Source organism: Elephantulus edwardii, unplaced genomic scaffold (genome assembly GCF_000299155.1).
Source record: "Elephantulus edwardii isolate Elephantulus edwardi_28Jun2011 unplaced genomic scaffold, EleEdw1.0 scaffold00008, whole genome shotgun sequence".
In the NCBI taxonomy this organism is placed as follows: domain Eukaryota; kingdom Metazoa; phylum Chordata; class Mammalia; order Macroscelidea; family Macroscelididae; genus Elephantulus; species Elephantulus edwardii.
Genome location: NW_006399758.1, coordinates 31,399,502 through 31,414,356, shown reverse-complemented (window position 1 = coordinate 31,414,356; position 14,855 = coordinate 31,399,502). Strand labels below are relative to the sequence as shown.

The window sequence follows — 14,855 nt, the reverse complement described above, 5'->3', positions numbered from 1 at the left end:
ATATATATAATGTGTGTAGTCCTATATATCTGCAGGGGGGGGATATATATTTCTTTTATATGTGCTTTCTTTCTAAATATAGATATGCATACTAATGAATTTAACTTACACCATAAGAATTTTGAGATAACATCTCTCACTTAACCAACAATTTATTAAAAAATGGAAAATTTACTTATAATTAAATTCACTGAGCCTCTATGAGGACTTAATGTCATTTCATTGCTTTTGATGCTACACTAAAATTGTCATTATTACAAGAGTGCCCTCCTCATTCAAATCTAGACCTCTGAATTTGAATGTTTTTGTGAACAAACAGTAAGATTTTCATAATTAATATCCATCACATAATATTTCACTAGTTTTAATTCTTCTCAGCCAGCAATAAAGTTGTATGATTAACCAATCATTAAATTGTCAAATTTTGCTCTTTAGCAATTATTTAATTAACATTTTAATAATTACTGTTCATTGAGAATGGAAAGCAAAGATAGGATTCAAATTTTTATATCTGAAAACTTACATTAAAGGTATTAAAGATAAAAAATTATCATGTAGGCTGCATACTCATTAAGACTAGCATGACAGAGTAGCATGAAAAATTTCAAAAGCTCTGGACATTTTTACCCAGAAAAAATTCTTTAAAGCCTACTATGTTTCTGGTCCTCTACAGAAAGTTGAGGACATAAAATTAAACAGTCATTAGTTTATTTCATGTAAATGAAATTGGGCCTCTCAGTGGTTGAATATTCAACTACGTTACCATCAGACTTTATTCCACCTCACAGCACACTTACAGGACACAACAGACCTAATCATCCTATAAATCTTAATCTGTAATCTTTATGGAATAGACCACAAAGTCTACTCTCAAAGTGGCTAGTGGGCTTTGAACTGCCAAGCTTCTGGCTAGCAGGAGAGCCCTTTTAACCTCTGTACCACTTGGGCCCCTTACTTCAATATTGTTGCTGCTGGATGCTGGTAAATCTACTTCAACTCATTGGCCAGAAACCTGAGCCTGGCCATGCTTACAGTCCCTGTTGTGCCCACTGTGGTAGTCATTGTGCCAGTTCTCCAATCATATCTCATTGAGAGTGGTCTTCTCCTTTGTCCACCTACTTTTCTGATCATGATGTTCCTTTCCAAGGATTAGTCCCTCCTGATGACACGTCCAAGGCATGTGAAACAAAAATCCCATCATTCTTACCTACAAGAAGCAACCTAGATTTTTGTTTGTCTGTTATGTGCCTGCAAGTTGACTGAGACTCATAATAACCCAATGCACGACAGCTCTGTAACCCCACTATCTTGTGCCTGTCTCACTGTCTCCAACACATTTACCCCCATGATCTCAGTTGTGGTGTCAATCTTTCTCATCCAGGGTCTTCCTCTCTTGTGCTGTCCTTCTATCTTTCCAAATATGATGTCCTTCTCCAAGAACTGGTCCCTCCTAGCAACATCCCCAAAGTATGTCAGATGAAACTTCAGAATCCTTGCCTTCAAGGAAAAATGTGGTTTCACCTTTTCCAAGATGGCTCTTTGTATCCTCCATAGTGTGTTCAATACTGTTCTCCAGCACCACAATTAAAAGGCATCAATTCTTCTTTCATCCTTATTTATTGTCCAAGTTTCTAGTGTATAGCAAGCAAATGTGAAGACCCTGGCCCGATTCAGACACACCTTAGTTTCTAGAAGACACAAAATAAGATTTGTTTTCCCTATCTTCTATTCCCTCAAACTTATTTCACACTTAAAATCCTTCATTAAAGACCCTTAGACACCCTTCAAACTTGGAACAGAACCCCCAAGTGATGGCTTGTTTTCAGGTAAAATATAGATAGTTCTACAAAGTAAACCCACTGGTGGGTCAGCTACGGGCCAGTCTCATTCAATAGTACAGAACAACAACAGCCACAACATAATGTCAAATGTAACACTAGAGAAAAACACATCCCACTACATGAAACCAATGGGACAAACTTCAACTGAAAATAGAGCTCACAAGACTAAAAGGGATGGGAAAGAATGGAAACAAGGAACCCTGGGAGGAAGTTCAGAGGTTATTGTCATATTGTGGGAATTGCTATCACAAAACAAAATGTGGGCTGAAGCCTTACTGGTCTGTTTCAGACTGGTGAAACCTGCGAGACAATAGCCCTCAATATCACAAGCCCTTAAAATAAATTTTTTCAACAAAAATAAATTGAAAAATAAAAGAAAGTACTTGCCTGTGTTATTGCCTGTGTAACTGTTTGCACTGCAACTAGCTTGTAGGGGTTCATATCAATATTTTATAAATACCATAAAATAGAGTTCATTTCAGGAAGGACAGTTCATTTGTTATTTGAAAAGAAATAGGGAGAAAAAAGATACTTGAGAAGTATCAAAAGTAGAGCTACGTCTCAATATACTGTTTTCTTCCATTTATTTGTAGTTCTTTCAGGGAAGAAAAAGAAAAGGTCCAGAATTCTATAAAGAGAAACACACATAAGTGAGAGCTGACAACTCAAGAGTCACAACCACATGTACTTAGTGTGGTGTTTTACTCATGTATCAATAAGCTGGAACCAACCCTCCTGTGGGTTTTCAGAGGCAGTAATCATATGGGAAGAGATTACCCATCATTCTCAGAGCAGCTGGTGGATTTGAACCTGTGCATTCCAGATTTCAATGCAGATTCTTACCACTAGGCCACCAGAGTTCCCTATATAACAAGATGACTTATGTAAGACTTATGTCTTGGGCTGTAGTATGGGTGAGTAGAAGAAGGTAGGCACCCACATAAAGAAAACGATCTTTCTCTTGTCATAGTTATGCTTGCCATTTTAATTCTATAAAATATTTCTTCACTCTTTTTATCCTCCAACAAACAGTTGTTTTTTATGCAACAGAAATATCTATCTATCTATCATCTGCATACATACAACTATATGCATATGCGCATATACAGACATACATGCATACATACAGATATAGACATACATACACATACATATATATGTATATATATTTAAAGTCAGTGCAGAGAAATCCATTTGGTTTTAATCCAAAACAAGGAAAATAGCCTCCAAATAGAAACATTGTTTTACTCAACTCAGCAGGAGGTTGTCTTTCTAACCCAAAGGCATTACACCTCCAATGATTCAAATTCACCACCATGGGGAAAAGGCAGGCAATCTTTGATGCAATTTACAGCCTTGGTAACCCAACAGAGAGTCAGTCATGAGCCAGTTCTGACTTGTAAGGCAATGTGTGTGTTTTTGAGAGAGTCATTCATAACTGAGGAATTGACTGGAAGCTAATATTTAAAATTTAAAGAGAAAAACAAAACATCTTGGATACATTCAGCTTTTGGGACGTTACATACATTTTAACCCCGATTCTAAACCATTAAATAGGATAATAAAAACCTACTGCCGTTGAGTCTATTTCAATTCATTACGAGCCTTAATCAGGTTCCAAAGCCATGGCACTTTTAAAGGAGGAGAGGTTTCATGTTTCTTTCACACAGTACCAGATAGATCTTAACTGCCCACTATGTGATTAGTAGCATAAAACTACTATGCTACAAGGGCTCCTTATGTAAGATATAATTACAGCTGTTTAGTTTTCAAATAATATAAATACCATAAAGAAGAGAAGGGTACAAAACATTATACATCAACTAATTTCAGGAGAGGTATTGTTGTTGTTGTTATGTGCCGTCGAGTCGTTTGCGACTCATAGCGACCCTATGCATAACAGCCCTAAACCCTGCTCTATCCTGCGCCAACCATACCGCCTCTGACACACCCATCCCGATTACCCCAGTCACCGAATCAATCCATCTCATAGAGGGTCTTCCCCTCCTGCGCTGTCCCTCCACCCTCCCAAGCATGATGTCCCTCTCCAAGGACCCGTCCCTCCTGGCAACATGTCCAAAGTATGTCAGATGAAGCCCCAGAATCCTTGCCTCCAAGGAGTAACTTGGTTTAATCCTCTCCAAGATGAATCTGTTTGTTTTCCTGGCAGTCCATGGTACATTCAGTACCCTTCTCCAGCACCACAGCTCAAAAGCATCCACTCTCCTTCTGTCCTCCCTAGTCATTGTCCAACTCTCTGATGCATAACAAGTGATTGCAAATACCATGGCCTGTATCAGGCGCACCTTAGTCTCCAGAGAGACACTGTTGCTCCTGAGTACCTTTGAGAGGTCCCTAACAGCATACTTTCCCATCGCGATAAGCTTTTTGATTTCCTGACTGCTGGTACCAAGAGTGTTGTTACAAATGGGAAATTTGCTGTCAGGGACCGCTCCAGAGTACTGAAAAGCAATGATATCAGTCTAGAGACTAAGGTGCACGTAATACAGGCCATGGTTTTCAAAATTACCTGTTATGCACCAAAAAGCTGGACAGTGACTAAGGATGATAGAAGAAGAATAGATGCCTTTGAGTTGTGGTGCTGGACAAGAGTCTTGAACATGCCATGGACTGCCAAGAAAACAAATAGGTCTGTCCTGAAGAGGGTGAAACCAAGTTTCTCCATGGAGGCCAGGATTTTGAAGCTCTGTCCCACATACTTTGGGCAAGTGGCCAGAAGGGACCAATCCTTGGAGAAGGATATCATGCTCAGAAGGGTGTTGGGACAGTCCAAGAGAGGAGGACCCCAGATGAGATGAATTCATACAGTAACTGGGGTAATAGGGGTTGGTGTGTTGGAATTAGTGAGACTGGCTCTGTACAGGGAAGGGTTTAGAGCTGCTGTATGTAGACTGGTAACTCGATAGCACATAAAAACAATATTACAAATGGATAATATTTAAAATAGTTTAACCTTATTAGCAATTAAATTGGTATTCTATTCTTCACTTAGGGATCTGTAAAAACACAAGTAAAACTGGAAACAATCTCTTCACAATCCCATGGTATCATATACACAGAAAGTAAAAGCCATTTTCCCTAATAAAATATAAATTTAAGATTAAAAAATTTTTTTCTGAAGACAATTTTCAAAAACAAACCGACTGTTCCTTAAGAATTCTTACACTATCTTAACAATTCAAAGCTCTTATCAAAGAGATAAAGTCAAAGGTAATCAAGAAAGTATGCATGATTGTATCTGTTGTTTTATTACTTGCAACAGCAAAAAGGGGGTAAAAAAGCATTTTAATTTTAATACTTAAATATTATGCAACAAATGAAATACATTGTTGTTGTTGTTAAGTGCCATCAAGTTGTAGATAACTCATAGAGGCCCTATGAACGAAAGACCTGAGAATGGTTAATAGAGATTCTAGAGGCAAGCCATTTCGAAAGTGGATGCCACTCCTGTTTTTGTCACGGTAGAGAAAGCCAACTGATTTTTGTATGTTGATCCAAGCTTGTTTTAATCAGGAAACTCCACCAAACCTTGTCCACCATGGGTAACCATTAACGCACTTGGTACATCAGTGTCACAGTGTTTAGCATCACAACAACCATGAGTTACTTCTCTCATTTAACAAATAATGTTTGGTTGGTATGGAAACAAGACTATAAAATCCAAGTACTTTACACTTATCCCAAATCCTGGAGTCAACATTTTGATGGCCAATTACATTTCCATTTCTGCCCAAAACCAAAGAATGCTTTTGAAACTATTCTGACTCCCATTGATACCGTCAGTGAGAGCAGAGCTGCCTCGTCAGCTTTCCAAGACTGTAATCGTTAAATCATTCTTCCCTGGAAGTGCTGGTGAGTTCAAACGTTAAACCACTTAACTACTGCATGACCACTTTGTAACTATAGTTTATGTACAGATATGTAATAGGGTTAATCCAGAGCTAAAACACAAAAGGGAGTCCCTGGATGATGCCTTTCCCTACCTTGGATCTTAAGTATATGGTTAAAGGTTCAAGTCCACACAATGGCATATAAGAAGGAAAGACTTGCCATCTACTTCCAAAACAATCAGCCATTAAAAAAATTATGGAGCACAGTGTTTTTCCCCCCTAGACACCCTGGGAGTTATGAAATCAGAATCAACTTGACAGAAACTGGTTGGTTAAAATGCAAAAGAGGCACAACTTGACATTACAAATCTTCCATAGATGCAGAATTGTGTGTAATTGATGATAGTGAAGTTCTGCAACTATTTATATCACAAGCTAAGCCACTGAATAATGAGGTCCTGTCATAATTTGAACAGATAACTGAAGAGAAAATCAGCAATGACACATGACAGATGTCGTCAACGATCTGAGAATCACAGGATTAAGAGCTACTATGGCACACTGACCCTCAAACATGGCTGCCCAGTAAAAACAATCAGAAATTTAAAAAAAAAAAAAACAAAAAACGCCACAACACCGATAATTTAATTTAATCTAATCTAATCTTCATAGATTCTTCATTTGTTCATTGGAGAGGGTGGTCTGGGTGTTAGGAGTTTTTAAAGTCCCCAGCTAATTCTAATTTGCAGAAATACTGCTGTAACCAATACTCTACTATCCTGAATACATTCCTCAACAATCAGCTTACATTTCCACCTGCACACCAGCCTGGCTTCCAACCTGCGACCAACCCTACGGCTTTCTTTGCTCACTGAAGCTGGATTAATCGCATTATTCCTTTCGTTTTAGAACTGACAGCACTTGCTTTGCACGCTGTATTAGTTTACTAGGGCTGCCGTAACAAATTACCAAAATCTTGGAAGACACAATTTAACCAGCAAGCTTCAACTCACATACTTTGGGCGTGTGGGCAGGATGGCCCACTCTGTGTAGAGGACAACATGTTTGGAAGGCTGCAGGGACAGCAGTAAAGAGGAAGACTCCAGATGAGATGGATTGACACAGTAACTGAGATAATGGGCATAAGTGTGTCAGAGACAGTGAGACTGGCACAGGGTAAGTTTCAGAGCTATTGTGCATAGGGTCACTATGAGGGTCCAGTCCTTGGAGAAGGACACCATGCTTGGAAGGGTGGAAGGACAGGGCTGGAGAGGAAGACCTTGGATAAGAATGATTGCTACAGTAATGGGGATAATGGTGATAGGTGCATCAGAACTGTAGATTGAGTCGGGATAAGGCAGGGTTCAGAGCTATCATGCACAGGGTCTCGATGAGTCACAGTCACCTTGATGGCACATAACAACAGTGAGATGGAGACATGAGGCTGTCATTCATATCAAAAGACCTCTTATCTAAGAAAATGAAATGTATGAACATTCATTTTTTTCTTTATCATCTTGATGTAAATGGAACTTCAATAACTATATGAATAATTCTGTAAAAAGTAACCTTCAGGAGTTTTGAGTTTACTGGCCTGCTGGCTATCTGATTCTCTCACTTGTCTACCTTTTTCCGTGTTTTTTTTTTACAGCCTGCTGGAATAAACTACCATTTATCCCCTACAACAATACTTTAGCGACGTAGTTCACAGGAAGTTACAGCATTGCGATGCATCACTACAGTTATCACAGGTATTCTAAATCTGTGGAAAGTTCTTAGTTTTTAACAAGATTGAGAGGGCGCTGGAAAGAACAGATTCTGAAATATCAAGAAAGCAAATTAAAATAGTTGGAGAAAAATGAAATTAACTTATTAAGCCTTTGCCTTCCAAAACCATATATAATTATATGTCTTTCTTTCTTCTCATCCTTTGCCTTCCAAAACCACATATGGTTATGTTTCTCTTTTCTCATCCACTCTACGATCCTTTCCATTTCATTTGTTCATCCTCAAAGAGAAGTAGAATTCACTCCAATGTTTTAGTTTAAATACAGACACTCAAATAGGCCTTGTTCTGAATACGCTCCTAGCATTAGAAATGACACTAATTTTAGGTTTCTAAATTATTATACCCTTCACTGCAATTAATATAATTCAAAGTAGATATTCTAAGATAATGGAAAAAATACTAGTTAGAAAGAAAGAGGTTGGCCCTCACTATCATTTTTCCATTACTGGTATATGAAGGGTCACAGTCAAATGATTTATTTATAATATTTTTTTTTGAGTCAAATGAATTGTAACCATTCATCTAATCTCATCTAATGACTTCACAGGCTCCTTCAATCCAAAAATCTTCAGGGGACTCCTCACCTGACTGTGATAAGGTTAAAAAAAAATTGCTAATGGCCTAAAAGCCCTTTGAATTGAAAATTCCTTTATATTCATGCAAAATTCTCTATTAGCAAGCTTGTTACTTAGAGGAGACATTTCTAAACAAGAAAAAAAGAAAAATAACTGATCCTTAAGTATTTCTAAGTGAATTATTTTAGGACATAAACATAACATTATTTAGCTGGAAATCAACTTACTTATTTAACAAAACATCAATGTCACTATTATCAGGGAAGAAAAAATTTCTATAGCCTAGCATTATACATTTTGCTAATGCTGAGCTACAGATGACTTTAGAAATGGAAAAACAATCATTCAAACAGAGCAATTTTCTGCATTACTGCTTGACTTTCGGAGAATAACTAACCTTTTACATAATGGAAAATTGGAAGAACAGAGTATTACTAAATAAGATATTTTCACACCTGGTATCACAGGAAAAGAACAGAGAGAATGTCTATCATTGAATGACATTGCTTCTCGTCGTAATATTTTCTGTTGCCATATTTTATTAGAACACCACCTACGTATTTTTCTGAATGCTTTAAGAGAAAGATGCAGTTCTATCACATAAATGCATCCTACATTTGTAGACTTCTGTAAAAGGAGTAGGGGCAATATGGAGAAGGTTGAGTTTGACTTTCATTAACTCCACCAAAGAAAACTATCCCCATCAGTAACATTCAGTATATATAAAGCTGATTCCATAGTAAGACATAGTCTCTGGTGCTGCTGCAACTACTTCTACTAATCATAGGATCCGATATTTGTTGCAAAAGTTGTGGAGTTTATTAAGAAAACAGGCTGGGGAGTAGCAGGGGAAGGAAAACGTTACCACAAAATGAAAGTCCAGGTTTAGTCCCGCAACACAAACCAACCTCTAGTTTCCTCAGTTATCCAGCAGACATCATCTGAAAGTCAGCTCTTCTGGTTTTGTCTCCAGCTCTCCATCAGACAATGCCTCATCGCAGCCTGTCCACATTATGTCCAACTCTTCCTCTTATGTTAGCCCCACAGCTGTTAGTGATGTAGAAGATGCTGATCAATGATGTATCATGTGTCTACAACTGAGGCAGCTGGAGACCATATCCTCAGACAGGGCTAATACAATGGCTAGAAAAGTCATTATTTTCAAGTGCCCTAACACTACAATTCTTAAATGTATCATCTTGTTTAAAACAAGAGCTCTGGTGATGTAATCTGCAGGGATTTGTTCAGCTAACCAAAAGATCACACTATTCCGGTGGTTCAAATCCACCAAGAGTTCCACAGAAGAAAGATGGGCAATCCACTCAGATGCAATTTTTAGGCTTCAGAAAAATCCAATAGTCAATGATAAATTCATTGACTCTAAATTAATGACTGACTTTGAGTTATGCTCCCTTTAACAAAAATAATCAATGTCTTTTATTTTTATACTAGCATATAAATGCACGTCTGAGTTTTTATCAATCATTTTGTAAGCAGTACAGCTGTGCAACATCATATAGGCACCCATCAGGTCTCCACCTCTAACGAGGTTTGTAATATCTCACCTATGATGCTATCCCTCCTCTTTGCTAGCTTTACACCAATGGATGCAAAAACACCAAAGATATAATAATTTTTTGGCTGCAAATTCTAGAAAACCTAACTAAACGTGATCTCTCCTCTTTGCTAGCTTTACACCAATGGATGCAAAAACACCAAAGATATAAGTAATAATTTTTTGGCTGCAAATGATAGGAAACCTAACTAACTGTTGCTGAAAAAAACATAAGGATAATTTTTGAACCCTAAAATGAGTCTTGAGTTCAGTCCTAATTCCATTTAAAGAAAAAAACCCTAGCCTCTTTAATAATTTGCAACATAAGGTTGAATTTTCTTCCTCATGTTAATAAAATGTTGTTACAAGATTGATGCTACCCACTTCCCCAGGCATCATATCCTCAAATACGCAGAAAAAGGACAAAGAGAGGGAGAGGAATGTGGGAGAGGGGAGATTTTCCTTCTCTTTTTAAACCTTATGAGATCAATAAGAGAGGGATCTCCTGCCTTCTCTTTTCCCCCTCTCATTGTTAGGTGCCCTCTAGTCAATTATGACTCATAGCAATCCTCTGAAGAACAGCTATGAGCCTTGCGCTATCCCGCACGGTTCTCACAAGCTCTGTCATGCTCGAGGCCACTGTGCTAGCCACGGTGTTAATCCACCTCACTAAAGGTCTTCCTCTCTTTGCTGACCCCTCTACCTTTCCCAGCAGGATTCTCTCTAAGGACTGGTTCTGCTTGATAATAAGCCCAGAGCAAGTGCAATGGTGACATTTTACCATCTTTGCCCCAAAGGAGCATCTAGCTGCACTTCCTTCAAAAAGGATGTTTGTATGATTAGGTATTATTGTCATGACAGGAGTCTAGGGCAAAGGCTGCATAGTGGAGTGGACCTGGAGGGAGGGATTGTAAAACAATGAAAGAATTTTTCCTTTACTTTTCAAAGAGTGTACCGTGGGCAGGGAGAAGAGTGCAACAATGAATGAATGGAAATCCAAAGTCTCTAAATTTTCATTAAAATTAATAATAACAATTATTCTTAAAAAATGATGTTTGTCTTGTTAGCAGTCCATGAGATTGTGTGCCGTCAAGTGAGAACTGACCCTCTGACAGGTTTTCCGGTTCAGTAAATCACACAGGAAGAGCCTGTCCATCCTTTTGCCGAGGAGCAGCTGGTGGACTCAAACTGTGTGCCTTTGGGATTGTAGCACAGCTTCTTACCAATACTCTCTACCAACATCACAACTTAAAGGCATCAGTCTCCACTCATTCTCTCCCCCGCCAGAGTTAATGCCATGGAGTTGAAACCAATTTAAAGCTGATCTTCTAGTAGGTTTCAGAGGCTGGAATAAAGAGGATTCTGCCCATCTATTCCCCCCCCCCCCTTGAAGCCACTGGTAGATTCAAATCAGCTTTTTTTTGGTTGACAGTGCAACTCCTCACCCACTAGGCCACCGGAGCTTCCTTCTCTCCCTCAACCCCTAAAAGTCCATTTCTGCAGTGATGTTGATTATGTACAAAAGGAAGACAGCAAGGATTATCAAGTGCATGGTTTTTTGCTTCTGGTGCCAGGTAGCTAACTTCAAGGGAAAAGGAACAAGTCAACAGTACACAGGAAGAACATTCAGTGGCAGGTTCATATTAAATATTTCAAAAATAACTCACATTGCATGCATAATCACTTTATTATATAATTATTCTTTTATTCTTAAAGTGAGAATGAATTGAAAATACCTTCTCTAAATATTTTTCCTTAAAATGAAGCTAGCTAGTTACTCTTTTAATGACATTTACACATTTTCACTAGGAAAACACCATTGAAAGAAGGGAGGGAAGATGTCTTATGTGCAGATTAAGCAAGAGGGACACACACAAAATTCATCTTCAGTTAAACACTCTACTACATTTCATCAACTTCCTAATGGGCTTTTGGGACTTAAAAAAGTACATCCCACACCGCCAGCACCAGTAGAGTAAGCTGGTACATATCACACCACCAGGGCCCATAGCAGAAGCTGATACATACCACCACTACCAGCACCAGCAGTGGGAGCTGGTACAGACCACACCATCACCACCTGCAACAGGAGCTGGTACATATCATACCATCACCGTCAGTAGCAGAAGCTGGTACCTACCACCATCACCAGCACCACCAGCAACAGGAGCTGGAACATAGGCCCAACCACCTTCAGTGGCATCAGCAGTTACCATCAGTTGCTTCAAAGGCATGAGGATCACATGTGTGTCAGAGAAAACTTTATTCTACTGTGATCATTTGGAAGCAGTAATCCAGGTCTTTCTTCTCAAGGATCTCTGAGTGGATGCGAACCACCAACCTTCACCTTATGTCCTCTGGAAGGAATAGTCAAGCACAACAGAGAAGTAGAGAGTAATGTGAAAGGGTTACTTGGTGTCAGAATTAGTAGGAAGGGTGAAGGGTGAAGTCATGTCTGACCTCTGCCTCACAAGAATCAGTGTTGAACTCTTGATGTTGATTCTCCTTGCTCTCCTTGATGTTAAAGGGGGTCAGATGATACTGATCTCACACACTTTTTTCCTTTATAGATATTTAGGATATTCCAGTATTCTGGGACATTCTGAAACAATTCCACTTAGATCTCCAACGAAGTTGTTATTTTTGTTCTAGGTACCATCGAAACAAATATGACTCATAGCAACCCAATAAACAAATGATCTAAACCATGTTCTATCCTGGGCCATCTTCACACTTCCAGACACAGAAAAGCCTATTGCAGCAGTCACCATGTCAATCCACCTCATTTAGGGTCTTCCTATCTTTTCCAAACCTCCACCCTTCCCAGAATCATGTCCTTCTCCAAGGAATAGCCCCTCCAAGCAACAAGTGGGTGAGATGAAGCCTAATCAGTCTTGCTCCAAAGAGCAATCTGGCTGCACCCTCTTTAAAACATATCTATTTGTTCTATTGGCCGTCCACAGGATGAATGTTCAGTACTCTTTCCCAACACGACAGCTCTAAGGTGTCAATTTTCCCCCCAGTCATCCTTATTCATTGTCCAGTTCTCAGAGGCACAGAAAGTAACTGGAAAGCCAATGGCCTGAATCAGACACACCTAAGCCCTCAAACTGACATCATTACTCCTCTATAATTTGGGGAGGCCCCTAACTACAGATTTTTCAAGTGCAGTGCCTCTTCTTCTTTCCTGCATGTTGATATCAAGGATGTTAATTGTGGATCCAAGCAATATGAAGCTATTGACATTTTCAATCTCTCATGATGCTGCCTATAGGGCCAGTGGTAAGAATCTTTGTTTTCTTCATTGAGATGCAACCCATATCTGCAACAATGTTTCAATTCCTCCTCTCTTTCAGCAAGGTTGTTGTCATCTGCATAATACAGGTTATTGATGAGTCTACCTCCAATCCCGATGTCAAACTCTTCTTCATAGAGTCCAGCTCTTTGGATAATTTGCTTAGCATACAGATTGAACAGGTGTGGAGAGACAATATAACCCTGACGCACTCCCTTATCAATTTTTAACCATGCAGTGTTCCTGCTCTGTTCACACAACAGCCTCCTGGTCCAGGTATAGGTTCTGCATGAGCACAATTAAGTGCTCTGAGACTCCCATTCTTCTCAATGTCAGCCACAAATGACCCACACAGTCAAATGGCTTAGTACACTCAATAAAATATGAATAGACATTCTTCTGGCATTCCTTACTTTCAGCCAGGATCCTTCTGATATCAACAAAGACATCCCTGGTTTGTTCCTTCTTCTAAAGTTAGAGCTCTGTAATCAGGAATAAACATTAGAAAGCAAGGCAGGCTTCAGGAAGAAAAGAAATCTTATAAGCACGTTAACACCCCTTTCCAGTGCTAATGAAAGTACTGCACAGCTTTCAGCTTGGAATTCTCACTCACAGAAGCCTCTATCCTGGTGATAATCCACCTCTTCCCCACACAAGCCCTAAGTGTGAAAACACAGGCTCAAGGCATGACAGAGATTTCAAACTGGAAAATACACCTAAATGAAAAAAGCAGCCTGACTTATGTCCATGTCTTTTCCTCATGGAACAACAACAACAAACAATATCTCTTCCCAAAAGATTTGTTGGTGTTGTTAAACTATTTATAGGAAGGAACATTGCACCTCTCTGCCAGTTTATTCTGTATGAATAAAAAATCTCTAAATTATCAGTACCTAGATTAACTGTTCTATGAGCCAGCATGCTTCTGTGCACAGTGAATCCACAGATGATGTTCTCAGGACATAATGATTGGAGCCAAGAAGTCAGGGTCACTGACCTCATAGTCTTCTAAAAGTGAATGTTGTTTGTGATCACACTAAGTATGACTCATAGAGCTAAATCCAGAAATACAAAGATGTTACCAAGTTTCACCTGATACCTCTTTGTGAAAACTGGCAACTTTTTAGATCAGGAACAGAGATACATTCTGGTGTGGGAATATCAGAAGTAGAAGAGAAATTATAGTTGTAGCTTACTCTAAATGGTATTGTCAGGGAGAGTAGGGAGATAAAAAATATCTTTATCTTTTAATGAAATAAAAAACACACATTCTAAAATGCTATTAACTCTATGGAAAATTTAACATCTTGCTTTTCTGCCATTGGAGCCCTTCTCAGGTAGTGACTCTCATGATCTCATTACTTGCAGCAATTTAATAACAACATTTTTCTATCTAAGGATTTCAAGGTCAAGCAGAAAAGTACTACCAGAAAACCATAATTGATATAAATGTAATGTTGCAGCTACATGAAATCAATAGACTCTATTTCCTGATATGTACTGATAATTCTTGGAGAAACCACCACTGTGAGTGCTTTTACCCCCGTGACTGACAAATCTCACTAATCAATGTGAACACAAGACTCCTTTCCTCTTAGACCCGTAGGATTTACAATCCTAGGTCCCAGTTAAGACAATAAACCACAATTTATTCTACTGCGTGTTTTTTATTATTACATCTAGCTCTTCTAGAAAATAATGTGCAAGTGTAAGGAATGAGTCTTGTTTGTTTTGAGATTTGGGAGATTTTTCAGGGAGTAGGGTCCCATTAAAAACAGTTTGTTATATATATAAAAAACTTTTAATATGTGCATTTTTTTTTCTGCATTTTGACCTTAGTTTAACTGGTACCACTACAGAAAAATTGTCCATGGTCACCCAATATGATGATCTACTGTAGATCAATCGCTGTCTCACTTGCTCCATGCAGTAGGCTAAAAAAGTCTCCC

At 38.7% G+C, this 14,855-nt stretch overlaps 1 protein-coding gene across 2 annotated transcripts in view; it reads right to left on the bottom strand.

Moving 5' to 3' along the window:
- Positions 1-14,855, bottom strand: part of LOC102863830 (RNA-binding Raly-like protein-like) — a 973,734-nt gene that overhangs the window by 814,865 nt on the left and 144,014 nt on the right. The gene's annotated exons all lie outside the window — the stretch shown is intronic.